At 38.2% G+C, this 21,931-nt stretch overlaps 1 non-coding gene across 1 annotated transcript; it reads left to right on the top strand.

Moving 5' to 3' along the window:
- Positions 1 to 7,078: 7,078 nt before the first annotated feature.
- LOC145168233 (small nucleolar RNA R71) lies at positions 7,079 to 7,185 on the top strand. The gene has a single exon (XR_013741801.1). It is a non-coding gene; the product is annotated as a small nucleolar RNA R71 (small nucleolar RNA).
- Positions 7,186 to 21,931: the final 14,746 nt, after the last annotated feature.

The following is a 21,931-nucleotide window of genomic DNA, read 5'->3' as shown; positions in this document are numbered from 1 at the left end:
CTCCTACCACTACCAAACCCTTATCACCTACCCCATCTACTGACACCACCCCAGTTCTTGGCGGTGAGGACTTGGAGTTTGATTCCACTTATTTTAGTCCTTACCGTGTGCAAAGTGATGACGACGAAGATGCACCTGTCACCAAACGTCATCTCAAAACAGTCAATGACAAACTGGATCAACTGCTTTCTTCCTCTTCCACTGGTGCTTACTCCGATGCTGCTCTGAAGTCGTTATTCTCTTCTATTGTCAAAGAGCATGATGCCTCTCTCTCTGCCGCAGCAAAGGCCATTGATGCCTCCAGTTCCCAATGTCAGAAGGCTTCGCTTGCTGTTGAGGCCTCAACGAAAGAATGTAAAGATGCGACCACAAAAGTCGAAAAACTAATTTCTGAGGCTCAGTTATTCCTCGACTCTTTACAAGCTGCTGCTCAAAAGAATGCTCAGACAGTGAATGCTTCTGTCGATCATCTCCAGCGCTCTCTTGAAACCGAACGGTCTAATCTTGAAGCCGCTCGACAGGCCATTCAAGCTGCTAATGAAAAACTTCATGCTGATGTCAAGGACCGTCTGACTCAGCTGGAAGCCGAACTGGCTGTTGAAAATCGTATCATGGATGAGCTCGACAAAAGGACCTCTCAGCTGAAGATGCAGAACCTCAAGCTTCGTACTGCCACAGCTGAACTCAATGATTTGAAATATGAGAGGGAGGTTATTCGAAGCTCTGCTGGCGATGTTCACTCCATTTTACTTCACCTCCTTGAAGCCCATGATCCCATCCTAACCATTACCATCCGAAGGCATTTGGCTGAGAAACTCAGACCTGCACTGGCCATCCTTAGTCGTATCGAGGGTGTTTCGGTGACTGGTGTCCAGCCAAAACAAGGGGGAGAGAAGGTAGCAAAGACTCAACCTCCTCCTGCACTGGCCATCCTTAGTCGTATCGAGGGTGTTTCGGTCAGTAACAGAGACAAGACGAAAAAGAAGATCGGTGAAGATGACACTGATGATGAAGAAAATGTTTTTGAAGAAAATTCCGAAAACCCTTATCAGAAAACCAAATCTACTGATAAAGAGCTTCAAGAAAAGGTCAAGAAGCAAATGGCTGACCTAGAAAAGAAGCAAAAAGAGAAGGAGCTTTTGGAAAAGAAGAATTCCATTTTTCCAGAATGGACTATTGACTCGCTTCAAAGAAGCGCCATAGACGAACCAAGTGTTCTTTGGCTCGAACCAGTCATGTCTTTTGGGCTTGAAAACTCCAAGGATGCACAGTTTGACATGTCGTCACTCGAAAGGCATTCATCTTTCACTGCTTCAACTCAACTGCTGCTATCCCTTCTCCAGACCCGAAGGTGGATCGAGATCTGTTGGAGTTCTACCTAGAGTTCGCTCAACCTCAGTACTTGACCTGGAGTTCGCAGAAAATCACAACTGTCAAGGTTCTGAAGCCCTACTCAGCCGGGAATTTTGTCAATATCAAGTTCCGAGTGACTCGAGGATCTGAAGGCTTGGTTCACCATTTCACTCTTGCTGATCTACCGAACCTCAATCCCCACGACTGGATACTCCTCAACAATATCTTGCTGTCAAATCCACAGGAGTATCAGCCGATCATTGACCATGTCAAGCGAATGCTTGTGTGCTACATTCACGAAGTAGCGAAAATGGACCAAGAGATCGCCTCTGCCATTCACAAGCGAACCACGATCAAACCAATGGGCAGAGCAGGCGATGTCAATACGATGGTCAAGGGGAAAATTGATTCAAAGTATCACACAGTGATGTTTATCAGGGGCGAAGGTCAGAAATGTCTATTCGCTCTTGTTGACAAACACCTCTTCTCAACTGCTTGCTTGGAGCACATTTTCGAGATTATTCAGAGGTGTAGTCAGAACACTGCAGCCGACAAGAAGATGTTTACTGATATGCTGAGATGGTACATTCAATTTCGGCAGACACTTCTTGCAATCATCCCTTGGCTGTTCAAGGTTGTCAAGACTGTGAAGCCTACTCAAAGAAAATGATCTCTCAAAGAAAATGATATCCCGCCTCATTTTGACGCAAAGGGGGAGATTGTTGGGCTTATAGTGTTGCGTCATGGGCTCGGTCCTTAGCCCAGTTTTGGTTGCCGGTTTGGGCCTGTCCAACCATGCATGTTTAATTCTAGGGTTTAGTATTTAAGCTGCATGCATGCAGTCTTTGTGATTAACGCTTTCATTATTTTTCTCATTGAGTTTTGTAAACCCTAGCTCGCCTCTATAGTGGAAGTTCTTTATCGAGCTGTGCTGAGGCGTGGCTATATTTGAATCATAAGCATAACGTTGATTCTATACTGTGTTCATATCATTATTGTGTTTGTTTTGTTTGATCTTCATATTTTTCCTGTAAAAGATCTAATCGATCTGAGATTTATTCTCATCAACCTGGGAACGCGAAGATCAAATGAAACAAAAATACCCGCATCTTTTCCCAAACTCTTGAAGTCCCAGTCAAAATTCAAATTTCGGGACGAAATTCCATCTAACGGGGGAATGATGTGACAACCGTCAAATTTCGGTCAAGTCAAAGTCAAACAAAGTCAACAAGTCAAACCGATCAACTAAATTAACCCTTGTATATTAGGGTTCACGTTATGTAATTACTATTCAATACGCTATTTTAATGAGAAAACATCATTTGGAAAATTCGTGTGTTTGAATTTTCGTAGCCTTAATAATGATAAACATTGAACCAAAGCGATAACACACCAATGCACACTCATCGGGAGTGTGTACGACACTAAAACATTGCTTAACGGGGTTTACGGACCTTGCGTTGCGAAGCCGGACACTCAAAAAGATCACAAAAGAAACCTCTCCCAATCGTTTTCACTCCATCTCTCTCTATTAAGAATCTCTCCCAAATCTCTCTCAAAGTTTCCGGTAACTTCTTGTAATCATTCGGGTCATCCCGACCCTTAACCGGGTCAAAAATCGCTTAAAACGGGGTTAGAACGGGTAAAATACCCTAAAAGACCCGAAACCCCTTTACAGGGCCGAAGCCTCTTAGGGCCGAACCCTCTTGGACCGAAAGCACCTAGGAACCGAAACCCCTACTGAGAACCGAACACTGCTGAGGACCGAACCGAGAACATGACCCGAACCCGAAGGTCCTTTCGGGCCCGAACCTCGCAACCAGGGACCGAACCCTTCGGTCCATTTCGCCTTCGCCTCTTCAGCCTTCGCTTCCTTCAGCAGCCGAACTGAACCCTCGCAGGTTCGGCTCCCTTTTCCGGTTTTCGACTACGACTTCATTTTAAGCTCGTTTTTCATCGTTTTAACGCGAGATTTTCACCCAAAACTTTATTTTAACAATTAAAGCCCATAAATCATTAATTCCCACGTTTTTAATACAAATATTATCCAAGAAATTAGTGGGTGAAGTACAAAAAGGTGGAGTGTTGACTTATCTTTGATTTATGACACAAGCAACCACCACACCCACTCCATGACTAACCCATACACCTCCTCACCATACCTTGTCACTTCCTTGTACTTTTCCATCAATCATCAGCCCCTCCCACGTTCTAAGAGCTGGAACAAATCAACCTCTCTCCTCATTTTCACTCACTTGCAAATCAAACACAAGTTTTCTCTCAAACTTTTTCTCTCTATTTCGAGACTCCAAGGCTGATCATCAAGCTTTATTCTACTCTTGGTAAGTATAATTCATCCTCCTTGTGATTATTACACTTCATTCTACTCCAATCATCGATTGCTTACACAAACTCCATCACTTTGATGTTAGATTCTCGAAAATCTTCAAGGCATCTTCCAGTGTTCTTGAGTTGAACACTTCCCTTCTACAACATTCATCTACTGAAATCACATAAGGTGAGTTCATACCCCTACATTTTCATGTTTTGTTATGTTTTAAGGGGGGGATACAAGTTAAAACACCAAGAACACAACTAAATTCTTCTAACAGCTTTCATCAGAAAAGTTGGACTCCATTCACGGACTGTTTTGGTCAACTTAAACATTTTTGTTTTCAAAACTGTACAAGGTGCAAGTAGTTCAAGTTCTTAGATTTAAAATGGCTACTTGCACATCCCCATAAGATTTTTCTACAATTTATGGTGATTTTTACAAAACTGCCTATCGTTTCAAGAACCAATCCGGACCAGTCTGTGATTATGGACGTTTTCACCTAAGTTGGAGGTCACTAAAAATCGTGAGAAAATTTATGAACAAACTAGACTCATTTTGAAAACTCTCAGAATTTACGGATTCTGATTTGGACCTTTGATGATGTTTCTACAAATTTTCTAAGAACAGTAATAGAAATTGTTAACAACAGAAAAATGCTATCAATTTCATTACACCTTGTAACATGTTGAGCAAGGTGTATATCTTTATGTGATTATATGTTATTGCATTATATGACATTTTGTCTTAGTATAAGGACATACAACAGTTAACAAATGGATTTTTGCTAGATAAAGCATAGAAATAATAAATTGTTATAATCAAAGTACATCCATTACATACAAACATTTGGATAAACTATGTTAAGTATAGTTTACATACATAATACATACATTTCAAAAGGGTACATTTATACAAAGAGGATTTTCATTACACAACACGTAATTCCGTTAATGACTTTGTGAGACATTCGTTTCACTTTACAAATAAGTCATGTATTGTAACCAGAGTCTCCTGGAGGGAGAGCGTGATAGTTGTATATAGATCTATATTGGGTCTGACAAATCCACACCTTAACTGCATGCAACAGTTAGACCGGCAGGTCTGGGGTGACAAATGTCATAACATTTCCGATGCCTGAAGAACGTCGTTTCAGGCCAACTAGGTCATAACATGGTTATAATAACTCACAGAAAGTATTAACAAACATAGGAATTTACGGGAATTTCATTGAAATCAAACGCGTTTATGTCGATTTAAACTTACATTATTTTCTATAAGTAAGAAAGGTTACTTATACATTTCGGTCTTTGGATATAAGACTACATTACACATTTTAAGGAAAATATCGGATTTTTCTGGAACAAACATTACATTTACAAGAGAGAGGCTTTTATCAATACAAAACAAAAGCTTATGAACTCACCAACCTTTGTGTTTACACTTTTTCAAACAACTTGTATTCTTAGGAAATCACTAAACAGGTAACCAAGTGCATTTTGAGGATGGGACGTTAAGGCGTCAAACATTTCATATTTTGTCAACATATTGTAATTGATTTGGAAACATGTAATTCATACAATGATGTAACTCTTTCAATTATATATATGTTGGTTGTGTTTGCTTGAACTACTATTACGATTGTTGTTATGATACTATAAATGAAGTCCTCCACCCCCGGACGTTTCCGCCATCCTTGGTTCGGGGGTGTGACATATATGCTTCGGTGGTACATTAACTTTCGTCAAACATTGCTTTCCATCATACCGAAGTTGTTCAAGACTGTGAAGTCATCTGCTCTTACTCAACCGAAGTAATCTCTCGCTTCAATTGGCACAAAGGGGGAGATTGTTGGGTCTAAGGAGTTGCGCCATTGGGCCTTGATAGTTTGGTCCATTATGTACTCTCGGTTTGGGCCTGTCCAACCGTGTTTTTGTCTTAGGGTTTAGTATATATATATAGTGCATGCATGCATTATATCATTAACGCCTCTAGATCTTTATTTTGATTATCAAGTATTGTAACCCTAGCCTATCTCTACAGTAGCAATTCACATTGAATTCTTCTGAGATAGTGCATATTAATCATTCGACACTCGTTTGATTCATTATTGCGTTCATCGTTTTCCATTCTTGTTATTATTATTTGTTATCTGCTGAATCTATCGATCTAAGAGAATAATATTCTCATCATCTCCCAATACAGCTTTTGAGCTTTGTTCACTAAGAATAACTTTGGAGTTCTTCTTTAATTGCTGACGAGTGTCTATAAGGTCTTGAAGGAACTTAGCATACTCTGGAATTTTAGATATTGATTCAATAAAAGGAGTATTAATAGGAATACCCTTCACTTGCTTGATAAACTCCAGATGTTCCCGTTCCAGTGGACTGAGATTAGCTCGAGACGGGAATGGTAAAGGCGGTTGATAAGCTGGAACAGTTATAGAAATTTTCTGTCCAGACTGAGCCCACGACGTGAGCATATCGGGCTCACGTCGTGAGTCTGGTACTTCAGCAACATCTTTTTTTTGAGCTCGACTTCTTTGGCTTTGTTCCGGATGGCTTTGGCTCCTCCTCTAGTGCTTCTAAGAACTCAGATATGGCCTCTTCTTCAGTATCAATCATCATAACATGGGATTGAGAATTCTTTTCGGGAAATTGTGAGGATAATTTGTTGCTCACCAAAGTAGTTAGTTGACCAACTTGGACTTCTAGATTATGAATCGATGCTTGATGATTTCTTAATGAGGCTTGCTGGTCAATCATCATTGTGTGCTGTTCTTTCATCATTTTCATGTGTTCCTTTAGCACTGCATCAGTATCATCATGCCTTTTCTCGGAGGCCTCCATAAATCGGGTCAAAATATTTTCCAATTATACTTTCTTCTCGGCTAGTGGTTGCTCTTTTTGGTAGAAGCCTCGGACTGTCTGCTTATATTTCTCTTCCTTTTGCTTCTTGTACTCATCGAATGGCAGCCACTCCTTCTTTGGTTTTCTCCAATCCTCAACATACTTATCCCTATTCGAGTGGCAAACTTGATCCTTTTTATACCTGTTATCATCTAAGCTGCAATCCTTGGTCAAGTGTGGACCATTACACCTTTCACGTCCAACTCTGATTGCATGAATTGATTGGTCCATTTGGTTCAATCTCCGGTCCATATTATTCAACATCACCATTATAACAGCCATCTCTTTAGAATGTGCACCCCCACTGCCTTTTGTTCCATCTTGTCTTGGGTTGTGGTACTCACGAGAGTGTTTTGCGAATTCTTCAACTAACTCCTTGACCTCCCTTGGATTTTTCATTGTCAGTGGCCCTTGAGAATCAAGGAGTTGCCTTGTCATAACATTGACCCCATCATAGAAAATAGACATCTCTTGTTGAACATTAAGATCATGTTGAGGACAATTCCTTAACAATCCTTTGTAACGCTCCCATGCCTCGTATAGTGACTCCTCCGGTTGTTGCTCAAAGTTGGTTATTGCCTTCTTGAGTTTAGCTATCTTTGATGGTGGGCAAAATTGGTCCAAAAATTGTTCGCGCATCTGAGCCCAAGTAGTGACTGCACCAGGTGGAATTGCTTTTAACCAATCCTTAGCAGCTCCCTTAAAAGTAATGGGAAGCATCCTTAGCAAGATGGTATCTCTATTAACATTCGGGACATTGAAATAATCCGCAATGTCATTGACCTCATCTAGATGCTTAAAAGCATCCTCATGATCCTTTCATAAAATGGAACATCCTTAAGTGTAGTAAGGATGTGTCCCTTTAGCTCGAATGTGGCAGTGGCAGGAATCGTGGGTTGTACTAACCCAGGGCCAACATCGTCTCGAATTCTTTTCTTATAAGCTCCCATTAACATTTCTTCAATGTTTGCCATCTCGTTTCTTGGCTCGTTCTCGGGTTCACTCGTATATAGTCCAAACTCGGTCTCGGAGTCACACTCGGATTCGGTTGGGATAGGTATTTGATCTAAGTTTTCAACCTTGCTCTTGTTCTTTGAAGATGAACTCGACTCTTCCGTTTTCTTCCCTGACTTCTTTGAGAACACTGACTTGAATTCTTGTAAGGGTGTCTTCTTTGGTGTTTGATCTTCTTTCACGTTCTTATCCTTCTTTTTGTGAAGGGACGACTCTAGATCTTCAAGTGGTGGCACCAAAGGTGTGTTAGAGCCTCTGGTCATGAACTCCTGCAAAATAAACAAAATAAAAATGTAAAATTGAACAAAAACTAAATAAAAACTTCCTACTGACTGGCCACCACGACGTGGTAATGGTTACCACCTCGTGTTGTCACAGAAAGACTAACGGAAAAGAAAATCGAAAAAAACAAGAAAAACACTAAATTCACGTCGTGAGCTGAAGGCTCACGTCGTGAATCTAGTACTGGAAATAAAATCTAAGCTGGAAAAGTAACTTTTTGCAGGTTTTACCCCACAAAGAGGATCGATCAATCTAAAGCAAATAAATAAACTATCAAATAAGCCGTTCGCCGGCAACGGCGCCAAAAAACTTGATGCGTGAAAATAGCTACACCTAATTTTATATTTATAACCTAACTAACTTAACTAACTAAATTGCACCTAGGCAGTGTACCTAGTCAAATTATAGAATAGTCGGGTAAGTCGGGTGTCGATCACAGGGAACGGTTTTGACTAATTAATTTATCTACTACTAAATTAACATAATTATTAACAAAGAAATGGAATTTATCTAATTTTTCAAGTTTATATGAACTTAACTCTTTAACACATATTCAATCAATTACTAAAAATACTCCCGTTTAGTTCGAATCCACTTCTTCTTTCCGGTTAGCTAACAACTATGGATTATCAAAGTTGGTTATCTAATTTATATTATATTAGTAATTTAGGTCTAAATTTACCAATAATTAACTTATTCATGTAAAACTATGCATGGTCACACACAATCAAACACAAAATTAGTTATGATTATGAATAAGCTATGTAAGATTTATTAGGCAAACATAATTATGGTCATAACATATGCTCTCTAACACAGCTAAATTTAATTACTTCAATTACTTTCCTAAGATTTGGTCGATCCTAGCTCTAGCAATTTAATGTTCACTAAATCACTAGGTGTCAAGTTCATGTAAGTTAATTATCACTAAGCTACACAGAACATGAATTAAAGTAATTAAAGAATCAAATATTAACATGCTAGGAATTAACAATCAAACACAAGCTTAATACCAACTAATCAAATCCATAATAAATTAGCTAAACCATAAGTCAAAGTTTCATCTAGTTAAACAGGAGTAACTAAATTCAGCTACTCATACTCAAAATCAAACTAAAACAAATGAAAGTAATAGACATGATTAAAGTACCAAACGATTGAACTAATTATGAACTCTCTTCTCCTTGGATGCTAATAGCTAATTCCGGAACTTTTCTTCTTCTCCAAATCGTCTCCATGAACCCTCCAAGTAGCCAAAAGTCTCCCCAAGTCGTAATGGACAAGGGTATAAATACTTTCTGATTTTTCCAAGTTCACGTCGTGAATGGATATGTCTCACGACGTGAATAGTGGATCTCCGTGGTGGCTAAGGACTCTACTTCGCGATGTCAATCTTCTGGAATACTCCTACTCACATCGTGAGCCTTCAATGCTCACGTCGTGAATATGGCAGATTTCGTGGGTTTCTTTTTTAATCATTCTCCAAGCCTCCAAAGTTCTATGTTTTGACAATCTTAGTCCCTTTCCTCGAAAATGCTTCAATTTGGCTGCAAAATATAATTTAAGCTTATAAGTACCATTATTCTATGCAAATAACCAAATTATTAATAAAAATGTAAATAAATATTGCCTAAAAATATGTATAAATAAGGCAATATCAGAAACATACAAACATCAGTTTTCACAAATGCCATTGCAAGGATATATAAATAAATAAGACAAAAATCAAAATTTATTTTATTTACAAAAACAAGGAAAAACTTGTCCTTACAACGCAATTACAAATGAAAACTATGTTACTAAATATTTCTAAACAATCTATCCTAACTCTTAAACAGCGGCTCAAAAATCTGATCTTCGAACCATGCGATCGAAATTCATTTCTTCATGATCAGAATCCGCATGCTCTTCCTTTAAGCTTCCTTTTTTTTCTTCGATCCTACAAAACATCAAAATGAAATCTTATCGCATCATGTATTAAGAATCTACTAATAGGAACTTAATAGAGTTAGATAGTGGACTTACCTGAAGCAGAGTCATACATCTTGACTCTCCCATCCTTTCGATCCTTCAGGTAGATATGGCAGTTTCGCATCCATTGCCCCTTCTCTTGGCAGTAGAAACAAACGGACTTTTTTGGAATAGCACATGGGACAATTTCAGATCCAGCCTTTCTCTTTACCATCCGGTCAAACGGTTTGACCTTGGCCAATCCCTTTCCATTGGGAATTTCTGGATTTCCAATGTTGCCATTGCCAATGTCCATGGAATTTTGGGAGTTTGATCTACCAGTCAAATTTGCTTTACTAGTGCGCCAAATCATTGTTGATTCAGCAAAAATAAGCAAATAGGTAAGATCAATGAGGGTCACGTCGTGGTCCATCATATAGTAATATTTAATGAACTCACTATATAAGTCAGGAAGTGATTGAAGAACCAAGTCAACAACCAAATTCCTTCAGACATCGACACCAAACATTCCCAGCTTGTCAATGTGTGACTTCATCTCCAAGACGTGTGCACACACAGACCTTCCATCTTCAAGTTTGCTTGCCAACAGGGCTTGAGTGACCTTGAACTTTTCAAGTCTTCGAACATGTGGGTTGGGGAGAATTAATGGAGGAGGTGGAGGAAGTTGTCGCACCCCCAAACCAGAACGGTGGAAACGTTCGGGGGCGGAGGACTTTAGGTAAGTATCACAACACATGTAACATAGTAATCAAAGTACAAACAACCATTGTATTAATAAGTATAAGTTTTACATAAGCGTTTAAACATTACATATTCAAACACTGAAGTAGGTACAGGAGAAGACAAGAGTCGCAGTACGGTACTAGGTAGTCTTCTCAAAAGCTTCAGGAGTGTACCTGTTTACTGGAATCCTGAGAATACAAGTTATTTGAAAAGAGTAGATCAGCATTTAAGCTGGTGAGTTCATAAGTATTTTAGTTCTGTTAAGTATACCCTAATTTCTTTGAATAAGTTCACTGGTTTCTCCAGGAAATTCTATATTTCCTGAGGTGATTAACTGATAACCTCAATAGTTTCCCTCTGTAATTACTTAGTTTATACTGATTATACATAACCTAATATTGAATTGACAGTTAAATGGGTGTATCTGCCCTAAGCCCACAACCAAACAAGGAACAGGAAGTAAGGCGGAAGTCACACATTTCACTGTCAATCGGACATTACTTATATATAACTATGATGCAATAACTAAGGAATTATAGAATTAACCACTAAAGGTCTTTTATGTTATACTAGTTTACCGAGATTGAGTGACTAAGTTCCATTGGATAAGTGGTTTGATCCCATAAACCGTTCTCTTTGTATGACTGTTTTATATTTGTATTCCTTTATGAAAACTTGAAACTGAGAGTGTGCCTGGCTCCACCAGGTGTTAATGAAAACTGTATTAAACCATTGTATTTTGTATTCTATAAACTGGTATTTTGAAGGTGTACTTTCGTTTATTTGTTTATACACTAACGTATTGTTAATACCTTTTTAATGAGTAGTTTTTATTATAACCATACTATGACGGATGGCCTGAAACAAACTCTTTGCGGGCGTTTAAACTGGTGATAACAATTGTCACTCATCTAACTGTAGCTAGCAGCCTGAGTGCGGGGTTGTCAATCCCAATATAGATCTACACACACTTGTTTCGATCCCCGGCTGGAGATTCTGGTTATAATGTCAGGACTTTCCTATGTTGTCTAAAATGAATTAAACAACCTGAATATAGAGTCTCATAAAAAGAATATTAAACGTTACATGTATATTAGTTTTGAAAACCCAATCATTCTGAAATAATGATTGACAGTATATTCTTAGTTTTCCAAACATGTATTTGATAAGTGTAAACCCTTGGTTTGTTTTGAATCAAAACCCTGGTTTCTTGTAAAACAGTGTATTCTAGTATACTTGAATTATGAATTATTACCTCGTGTTTGCTAACTTGGGTACTCTGTATAGTACCTTTGCTAATGCAAACCCGGCAGAATGTACTATTACCTCGTGTTTGCTAACTCGGGTACTCTGTATAGTACCTTTGCTAATGCAAACCCGGCGTTACCACGTGTTTGCTAACCCTGGTACTCTGTATATAGTACCTTTGTTAATGCAAACTAGGTATGATGTATCTTCACTTCTTTAATATGTTGTTTTTATATTAAAGGTATTATACATATCTTGGTATAGTTGAATGTATTTTGGTAATTTCCTTGGAAAGTATACAGTTGTAAATCATACTTGTATCTTTAGTTTTGAATCATAAATTATACCTATTATAATTTATATGTTCTATCTGATTAACATGAATTCTCATGGAATATCACCTTTGCTCAGCCTGATACAAAGGTAATGATACTAAAAGGACTAACCTTTTAGACTCATATATGTATAATATATATATAATTAAGAAGGAAACGACCTTTGGACAAATAACACAACCTTAATTCCACATCCAAACAAGGAAAAGGATATAAGATAATTCATTAGTCCTAAGCCCTTCAAGTCTTATTTATATATTTATACATATATAAACATGATTTTGGCATTTATAATTTGAAATATTTTATAAAACATTTTTCAAAGAATTTAACATGGCTTTACGTTATTTTGGAAGTATTTGGTAATTCTTAAAAGCATACGGAAATTTTTTGTGTGATTATTATCACATACAGTTATTAACACAATTTAATATTGTGTTAAAACTTGTATTCCCCCCCCCCCCCCTAAAAAGTTTATATAACCATTTAAAAAGGTATATTATAGGGGTATGAACTCGCTTTGATAGGCGGTGATTCGGGCAGCGTTTCGTTTCCCGGAAATAGTTTCTTTGACCAAAAACGGGCTCAAAACGGGCAGAGTTTCGACAGGAGAGAGGATAAATTCTCGAGAATTCCGGGGCTCCGGGGCTTGCTTCAGGCTTTAGACGTGATACTGGGGCCTTCGGGGTTGTATATGAGTTTGTGGAAGTGGAAAATGTGAAAGAGAATGAAAATTAGGGTGAAAAGTGTAAACTAGTTCGGAACCCTCGCATGCTTTATATAGTCCGAAGGTTCGGACCCGAGCCTATGCGAGGCTGCCACGCATCGGACATATAGCGAAGGGAGGGGGCTTCTTCGGACCGGAGGCTCGCTGCTGGCTGGCTCGGATTGGACCGGACTTCGGTCCAATAGAAGAAGGACACGTGCGAAGGCAGCATCCGAGGTATGTCTCCGGGGTGTCTCATGCGAGGCTGTCCGAGTAGGATTGGACTGCGGCGTTGGTCGAATCAGGAGGTGCCACGCATGGCTTCGGTCCACTCAGCAGCTGCCACGTGCGAGGTGACGTGTCACTTGCGAAATTGCCCGGTTTTCCTATTTTTCTTTATTTTTGTGCCAAAACTTGCGAAAATCATAACTTTCGCATACAAGCTCCGTTTGTGGCGTTCTTTATATGCACGCGTAGGTAAAATCATACTCTACGACTTTCGTTTAGACTTCATCGGCTAATTTTGACTTTATTTTTAATATTATTATTCTAAACAGACCGGGACGTGAATCCGTTAAAAATTCATAACTTCTTCATCCTACGTCCGTTTTCGTCTGTCTTTTTACCGTTGTGCTACTTTTGACGAGACCTTCGATTCTCGTTTAAGATGCGTCGGCTAAATATCGATCGATTTACATTTCGAATTTTTAGCTGTCTACTGCTAAACCGAAACTTCGAAAAATCATAACTTCCTCATACGAAGTCGGATTTTTCACGTTCTTTTTAGGAACGTTCTTGGTTTAACATATTCTACAAGTTTTATTTAGATTGTTAAGGCTAAAAATCCTTTTATCGAAAATTCGCTTTTTACACTGAACATTGTTTTGCCGGTTTTTCCGCGAATTTTCGATTGGTCATAACTTCTTCGTTATAACTCGGATTTCAGTGTTCTTTATGTTTTTGGAAACATTGTTACAAATTCTACCACTTGGTTCATCCCAATTACGATTATTGATCAATTTATTTTTGACCAAAACTTGACTGGTGTCACATTATCCCCCCGTTAGGGGGAATTTCGTCCCGAAATTAAGTCTAAAGTGATACTCATGGACTAGGTCTAATCTTTCCTTTCCCAAGTGAATTCAGGTCCCCGGTTTGTAGTCCAACGAACCTTCACTAACGGGATAAGACTTTGCTTGGTTATTTTGATTTCCCTATCCATGGTTTTCATTGGTTCTACTACAGAGTGTAGACTTTTATTTAACTTGATTTCATCGAGTGAAATAACAAGTGTTTCAGCGGGTAGACACCTCTTTAGATTAGATATGTGAAAGATGGGATGAATGTTATTAAGTTTTTGGTGGTAGTTTAAGTTTAAAAGTACAAGATCGATTCTGGTAAGAACCACAAATGGTCCTATGTACTTTGAGTTTTGTATTTCACGCTTTCTCAAACGCATCTTGTCCTTCCTGAGTGACACCTTCACATGACAAGGTCATCAATCCTGGAATTCCAAAGGTTTTCTTTTATCGAAGCCGTAGCTTCTTTGGTTAACTTTGGAAGCTTTATGGCGCTTCCTGATTCGTATTTTGTTTTTGGTAGTTTCTCGGATGAATTCCAGATCAGCAAGGGTGTTGTGTGGAAATTGGATCTCTAGCTAGTTGCGTATTACCTACTTTAGTCCAGTGCAGATAGAATCTGCACTTTTGACTGCAGAAGGTTTCGAATGGAGCAACTTGAATGCTAGCGTGATAAAGGACTCGACTAATTAGTAAATGGATATCCCATTCTTTACCATAGTCGATCCCATAGAATCATGACTACTCTGGTTCCTAGAGGTTTTTGAGTGACGGCCTGAACTGGGAGATGATTCTATTATCTTAGTGGAGATAACAGATATTGGCATACCGTACACTCACACGTTCTAGTTATCTTCTCTACTTACCACATTTTCAGGTTTCAAGGCTTCCTGTTGAGCCTCCTTACTTTGTGTGGAGAGATTTGAAAGGGTTATCATAGTCCGTGAGTGGCACTATGACCTGGGTACTCTTTCCGACTTAGGGTGTCAGCTACTATATTGGCTTTGTCGAGATGATAACAAATTTCAAATTCGTAGTCATTTAGTAGCTCGACACACTGTCATGGTCTCATGTTGAATTCTACCTGGTAGAATACATGATGTTGGATTTTGCTCCGAAGTTCATGATCAGACTTATACTTGGCTCATCCACCATAACCTCGTGTATACAAGTCGTATATAATCTAGATTTCACAAAACGTTCGGATGGGTGACTCTGCCCCAGGTCCACAACCAAACAAGGAACAGGAGATAGGGCGGAATCACACATCCTTAATCTTGTTAAGTCTAACGTATATACCACTCTCGTGTATACACTTAGTAGCGATAGATTAACTCAATGAGTTCTTAGTCTCTATTCTTAAACTTGACCTATGGTTCGATGATTTTCCTATGAGATCTATTGAGGTACTTCGGTAGTTACTGACTTCCAAGACTACTTCGGTGCTTTTCGTTTGGAGTTTCCTGTCTACTGAGTAGGCTAGAATGGCGGGGTACTCTTCGCATGAGTACTTCTGAAGTTTTGAAATGAGAGACAACCTAAGGGTTTTGCGTTATGGATTGGAATAATTTCATCTTACGGCAGATTAAGGAAAAAGCTCTCTTATACAGCATAAGAATTTTCACATGGTAAGGGCCAGGCCAAACCATGTCGAATGAGGATGTCAGAATTTTCTCGACGAAATAGATATTAAGTCGTTTTGGGACGAATGATTACTAGGGTGCTATCCTATGTACCTAAGTTTTCCGTGCTTCTGGTTTTATTCTATTATTATCACTACGAACCCCTTTTGATTCGAATTTGGCGGGTACTACCAATACGAGGGTCCTGATAATTTGAAATTATGAACTTTCATGAAACGATCTTTACTAGGTCTCTCTATAATCGCTTGGTGTATACAAGTCATGTACAATTAAGATTGGTAAGACTTTTGACTGAGCAACCCTACCCTAAATCCACAACCAAACAAGGAACAGGAAATGAGGCGGGATTACTCACTCTAAGTCTACAAATCTTAATTATAAATGACCCTTATGTATGCACTAAGTCATCACAGCTTACCTGTTAGGGTTTCAAATTTTATATAAGTGTTATGATTTAATTTGAACGGAAGAGTAATCATAATTATAAATAATTATCGGGGTTTGGAAGCGTACCAAAATATAGCAGGGTTCTTTGATGCTTTCCCATGTATTGGGATCAAAATCCTCCTGCTTCCCCGTCGTTCTTCTCTGTTGGACAATCCCTCTTGTAATGTCCTATTTCACCACAAAGGTGACATATGGGAATGCTTCCAACATCGGTAGTTAAACTGATGAACTCAACCGGAGTTCTACAGATGCGGGCGGTATGCCCCTTCATGTTGCATCTATTGCAATGCAGCACTCGGCAAACTCCATGATGATGGTAGTTGCACATGCTGCAGTGTGGGAGGTTTCCTAAGTACGGTTTGGTAGGTGCTAGAATAACAGGGCTGATGGGGGTATTGACTGCCCCAGTTCGTTGCCCTCTGCTAGGTTCTTGAGTTGAACAACTCCCTTTCGTGTTCTCGAACTTTCGTTTAAGGATATTAGGCTTAAGGTTCGAGATGTCCTTATAAGTAGGTGCTCGTTGCTATACTTGGCCATCACCACGATCGGGGTTACTGATAGCATTACTACTAACATTTGTATTGTTAGCATTAAGGTGTGCCATGACAGCTGCTACAGCTGCTGTGACCGCAGCTTGAAACGTAGTCGCATCTATCTGAAGGATTGGTGTTTCGCTGGTGGGTTGGTTACACTTCTTTGGAGGCATGATTCTGTTACATGATATGAAAATGAGTTCGTGAGTGACTATCGTGTATCTAGATGTATTCTAACCATTTGTATCTATGTATTAATCTTTCGTTTTGTTATATTGTTCTTAATGATTTGACCTGCATCCCTATGATGCAGTCCTGGTAAGGAACAGAATTAAGTTTCTAGAACGGTTAGGAACCGAGTATCATCCGAACTAAGTTACCTTCGTTTGGTGGATATCGTTTCCCAATTTTCGAAAATATTCGAAAACAATTCATAACAGTGTCTACATAAAATAGATTTATGAATTTGGGAAGTAATCACTATCAATTAAGATTCTGTGATCTGATTTATTGTTATTAGTCGTGACAGGAAAAGAGGATAAGCTCCAAACCTAATGTGAGTAATGAAATCACTAACTCGCTAGGTTGAACGGATTTACTAGTTATTACTTAGATGAAGAGGTGTTCGAACACTTCACATGAATCATGCATGGTTTTCCTTTGTTCTCTGTTCTATTCCGGGTGGTAATGATTCATTCTCTCCTGGTATCTATAGGGTGTCCTTCTCCTCTGTAGGTATATTGAATTCCCGAGCTATCTTACTTCCGATTCTGATACAGATCCCCATTACTTCATAATGAAGATTTTGAATCTCGGAAGTTCATGCGAATATCTCATTGGTGTCCTTAATAGGGTAAAGGCACTAAATGATTTCTATGGTTTGTTTACTTCTCCTATGTTTCTTTCTTGGGATTCTCCTAATGAAATTTTGCTGGATCCTCCTTGATTCTTCTATTGATTGCTGGAGTAACTATGTTTATCTAACGGTTTATACGAGAATGGGAATGTCTAAAGAATCTATTAGAAAATTTGAATTTTTACGAAGGTGATTCTTTCTAGTCCTTCTATAATCACATGGTGTGTACCGATTATATATAATCCAGATCAAATAGACCTTTGAATAAGTAATCCTACTCTAAAACCACATCCAAACAAGGAAAAGGAAGTAGAGTGAAAATCACATATTCTAAGTCTATAAAATATCGGCTATATATAACCTTAACGTATCCACTTAGTAATTATAAACCTATTAGAAAAGATCTTTTTAACATTTCCCCAGGGGTATGTAACATACCTCCATGTTATTTTAGTTATGACTTTGATTCTTGGACTTCTAGATACAAGAACTTAACAAGTTTTCAGTTTCCATGTTATAGCATCCTAAAATACTCCCATAGTATTTTAGTCTTTGGTTCTAGAATTCTTCTGGTGCTTAGGTAAGTTTTAGACCAGTTGCAACATTACAATCACTCCCCTAAACACATGTTGGTCATATCTCGGATGAATATAGTTGATCAGGCTATATTGATCCCAGATATGATTACGTCACTGTCTAGGTTTAACTGCAATGTCCAACATCCAAATACTTTTGTTTTCTTCTTCTTGTGATACTTATTCTGGTATATATACTCTGCATGTACTTATACTTTTATAAAATATTAATATATTTTTAAAGTATAACACTTGGTCATAGTGTTTTTATCCCAATGGGTTTATAGTTGTATATCATTTATGACTGATATACTGAGTTCACTATAAACACTGCTCTGATACCAATCTGTCGCACCCCCAAACCAGAACGGCGGAAACGTTCGGGGGCGGAGGACTTTAGGTAAGTATCACAACACATGTAACATAGTAATCAAAGTACAAACAACCATTGCATTAATAAGTATAAGTTTTACATAAGCGTTTAAACATTACATATTCAAACACTGAAGTAGGTACAGGAGAAGACAGGAGTCGTAGTACGGTACTAGGTAGTCTTCTCAAAAGCTTCGGGAGTGTACCTGTCTACTGGAATCCTGAGAATACAAGTTACTTGAAAAGAGTAGATCAGCATTTAAGCTGGTGAGTTCATAAGTATTTTAGTTCTGTTAAGTATACCCTAATTTCTTTGAATAAGTTCACTGGTTTCTCCAGGAAATCATATATTTCCTGAGGTGATTAACTGATAACCTCAATAGTTTCCCTCTGTAATTACTTAGTTTATACTGATTATACATAACCTAATATTGAATTGACAGTTAAATGGGTGTATCTGCCCTAAGCCCACAACCAAACAACGAACAGGAAGTAAGGCGGAAGTCACACATTTCACTGTCAATCGGACATTACTTATATATAACTATGATGCAATAACTAAGGAATTATAGAATTAACCACTAAAGGTCTTTTATGTTATACTAGTTTACCGAGATTGAGTGACTAAGTTCCATTGGATAAGTGGTTTAATCCCATAAACCGTTCTCTTTGTATTACTGTTTATTATTTGTATTCCTTTATAAAAACTTGAAACTGAGAGTGTGCCTGGCTCCACCAGGTGTTAATGAAAATTGTATTAAACCATTGTATTTTGTATTCTATAAACTGGTATTTTGAAGGTGTACTTTCGTTTATTTGTTTATACATTAACGTATTGTTAATACCTTTTTAATGAGTAGTTTTTATTATAACCATACTATGACGGATGGCCTGAAACAAACGCTTTGTGGGCGTTTAAACTGGTGATAACAATTGCCACTCATCTAACTGTAGCTAGCAGCCTGAGTGCGGGGTTGTCAATCCCGATATAGATCTACACACACTTGTTTCGATCCCCGGCTGGAGATTCTGGTTTTAATGTCAGGACTTTCCTATGTTGTCTAAAATGAATTAAACAACCTGAATATAGAGTCTCATAAAAAGCATATTAAACGTTACATGTATATTAGTTTTGAAAACACAATCATTCTGAAATAATGATTGACAGTATATTCTTAGTTTTCCAAACATGTATTTGATAAGTGTAAACCCTTGATTTGTTTTGAATCAAAACCCTGGTTTCTTGTAAAACAGTGTATTCTAGTATACTTAAATTATGAATTATTACCTCGTGTTTGCTAACTCGGGTACTCTGTATAGTACCTTTGCTAATGCAAACCCGGCAGAATGTATTATTACCTCGTGTTTGCTAACTCGGGTACTCTGTATAGTACCTTTGCTAATGCAAACTCGGCGTTACCACGTGTTTGCTAACCCTGGTTTGTTAATGCAAACTAGGTATGATGTATCTTTACTTCTTTAATATGTTGTTTTTATATTAAAGGTATTATACATATCTTGGTATAGTTGAATGTATTTTGGTAATTTCCTTGGAAAGTATATATAGTTGTAAATCATACTTGTATCTTTAGTTTTGAATCATAAATTATACCTATTATAATTTATATATTCTATCTGATTAACATGAATTCTCATGGAATATCACCTTTGCTCAGCCTGATACAAAGGTAATGATACTAAAAGGAGTAACCTTTTAGACTCATATATGTATAATATATATATAATTAAGAAGGAAACGACCTTTGGACAAATAACACAACCTTAATTTCACATCCAAACAAGGAAAAGGATATAAGATAATTCATTATTTATCAGCCCTTCAAGTCTTATTTATATATTTATACATATATAAACATGATTTTGGCATTTATAATTTGAAATAGTTTATAAAACATTTTTCAAAGAATTTAACATGGCTTTACGTTATTTTGGAAGTATTTGGTAATTCTTAAAAGCATACAGAAATTCTTTGTATGATTATTATCACATACAGTTATTAACACAATTTAATATTGTGTTAAAACTTGTATTCCCCCCCCCCCCTAAAAAGCATATAAAACCATTTAAAAATGTATATTATAGGGGTATGAACTCACTTTGATAGGCGGTGATTCGGGCAGCGTTTCGTTTCCCGGAAATAGTTTCTTTGACGAAAAACCGGCTCAAAACGGGCAGAGTTTCGACAGGAGAGAGGATGAATTCTCGAGAATTCCGGGGCTCCGGGGCTTGCTTCGGGCTTTAGACGTGATACCGGGGCCTTCGGGGTTGTATATGAGTTTGTGGAAGTGGAAAATGTGAAAGAGAATGAAAATTAGGGTGAAAAATGTAAACTAGTTCGGAACCCTCGCATGCTTTATATAGTCCGAAGGTTCGGACCCGAGCCTATGCGAGGCTGCCACGCATCGGACAGATGGCGAAGGGAGGGGGCTTCTTCGGACCGGAGGCTCGCTGCTGGGTGGCTCGGATTGGACCGGACTTCGGTCCAATAGAAGAAGGACACGTGCGAAGGCAACATCCGAGGTGTGTCTCCGGGGTGTCTCATGCGAGGCTGTCCGAGTAGGATTGGACCGCGGCGTTGGTCAAATCAGGAGGTGCCACGCATGGCTTTGGTCCACTCAGCAGCTGCCACGTGCGAGATGACGTGTCACTTGCGAAATTGCCCGGTTTTCCTATTTTTCTTTATTTTTGTGCCAAAACTTGCGAAAATCATAACTTTCGCATACGAGCTCCGTTTTTGGCGTTCTTTATATGCACGCGTAGGTAAAATCATACTCTACGATTTTCGTTTAGACTTAGTCGGCTAATTTTGACTTTATTTTTAATATTATTATTTTAAACAGACCAGGACGGGAATCCGTTAAAAATTCATAACTTCTTCATCCTACGTCCGTTTTCGTCTGTCTTTTTACCGTTGTGCTACTTTTGACGAGACCTTCGATTCTCGTTTAAGTTGCGTCGGCTAAATATCGATCGATTTACATTTCGAATTTTTAGCTGTCTACTGCTAAACCGAAACTTCGAAAAATCATAACTTCCTCATACGAAGTCGGATTTTCACGTTCTTTTTATGAACGTTCTCGGTTTAACATATTCTACAAGTTTCATTTAGATTGTTAAGGCTAAAAATCCTTTTATCGAAAATTCGCTTTTTACACTGAACAGTGTTTTGCCGGTTTTTCCGCGGATTTTCGATTGGTCATAACTTCTTCGTTATAACTCGGATGTCAGTGTTCTTTATGTTTTTGGAAACCTTGTTACAAACTCTACCACTTGGTTCATCCCAATTATGATTATTGATCAATTTATTTTTGACCAAAACTTGACTGGTGTCACAGAAGTGAACAATGATTTTCATTTCCACGATCCAATTATGGAACATCATCTTCATGAGGAAAGCTTTTTCCATAAGATTCGGGAAGACCATAGTTGTTAGAATTTGACATCTACAAAACGGGAGAAATTCAAGTTAGTTGATTCAGTCCTTAATATAACACCCGAATGAAATATTAAGGCCAGGACCCAACACAATATT

Source organism: Lactuca virosa, chromosome 3 (assembly GCF_052849685.1).
Source record: "Lactuca virosa cultivar CGN04683 chromosome 3, Lactuca_virosa_CGN04683_v6, whole genome shotgun sequence".
Classification (NCBI taxonomy): domain Eukaryota; kingdom Viridiplantae; phylum Streptophyta; class Magnoliopsida; order Asterales; family Asteraceae; genus Lactuca; species Lactuca virosa.
This window is presented reverse-complemented; position numbering and strand designations above follow the sequence as displayed.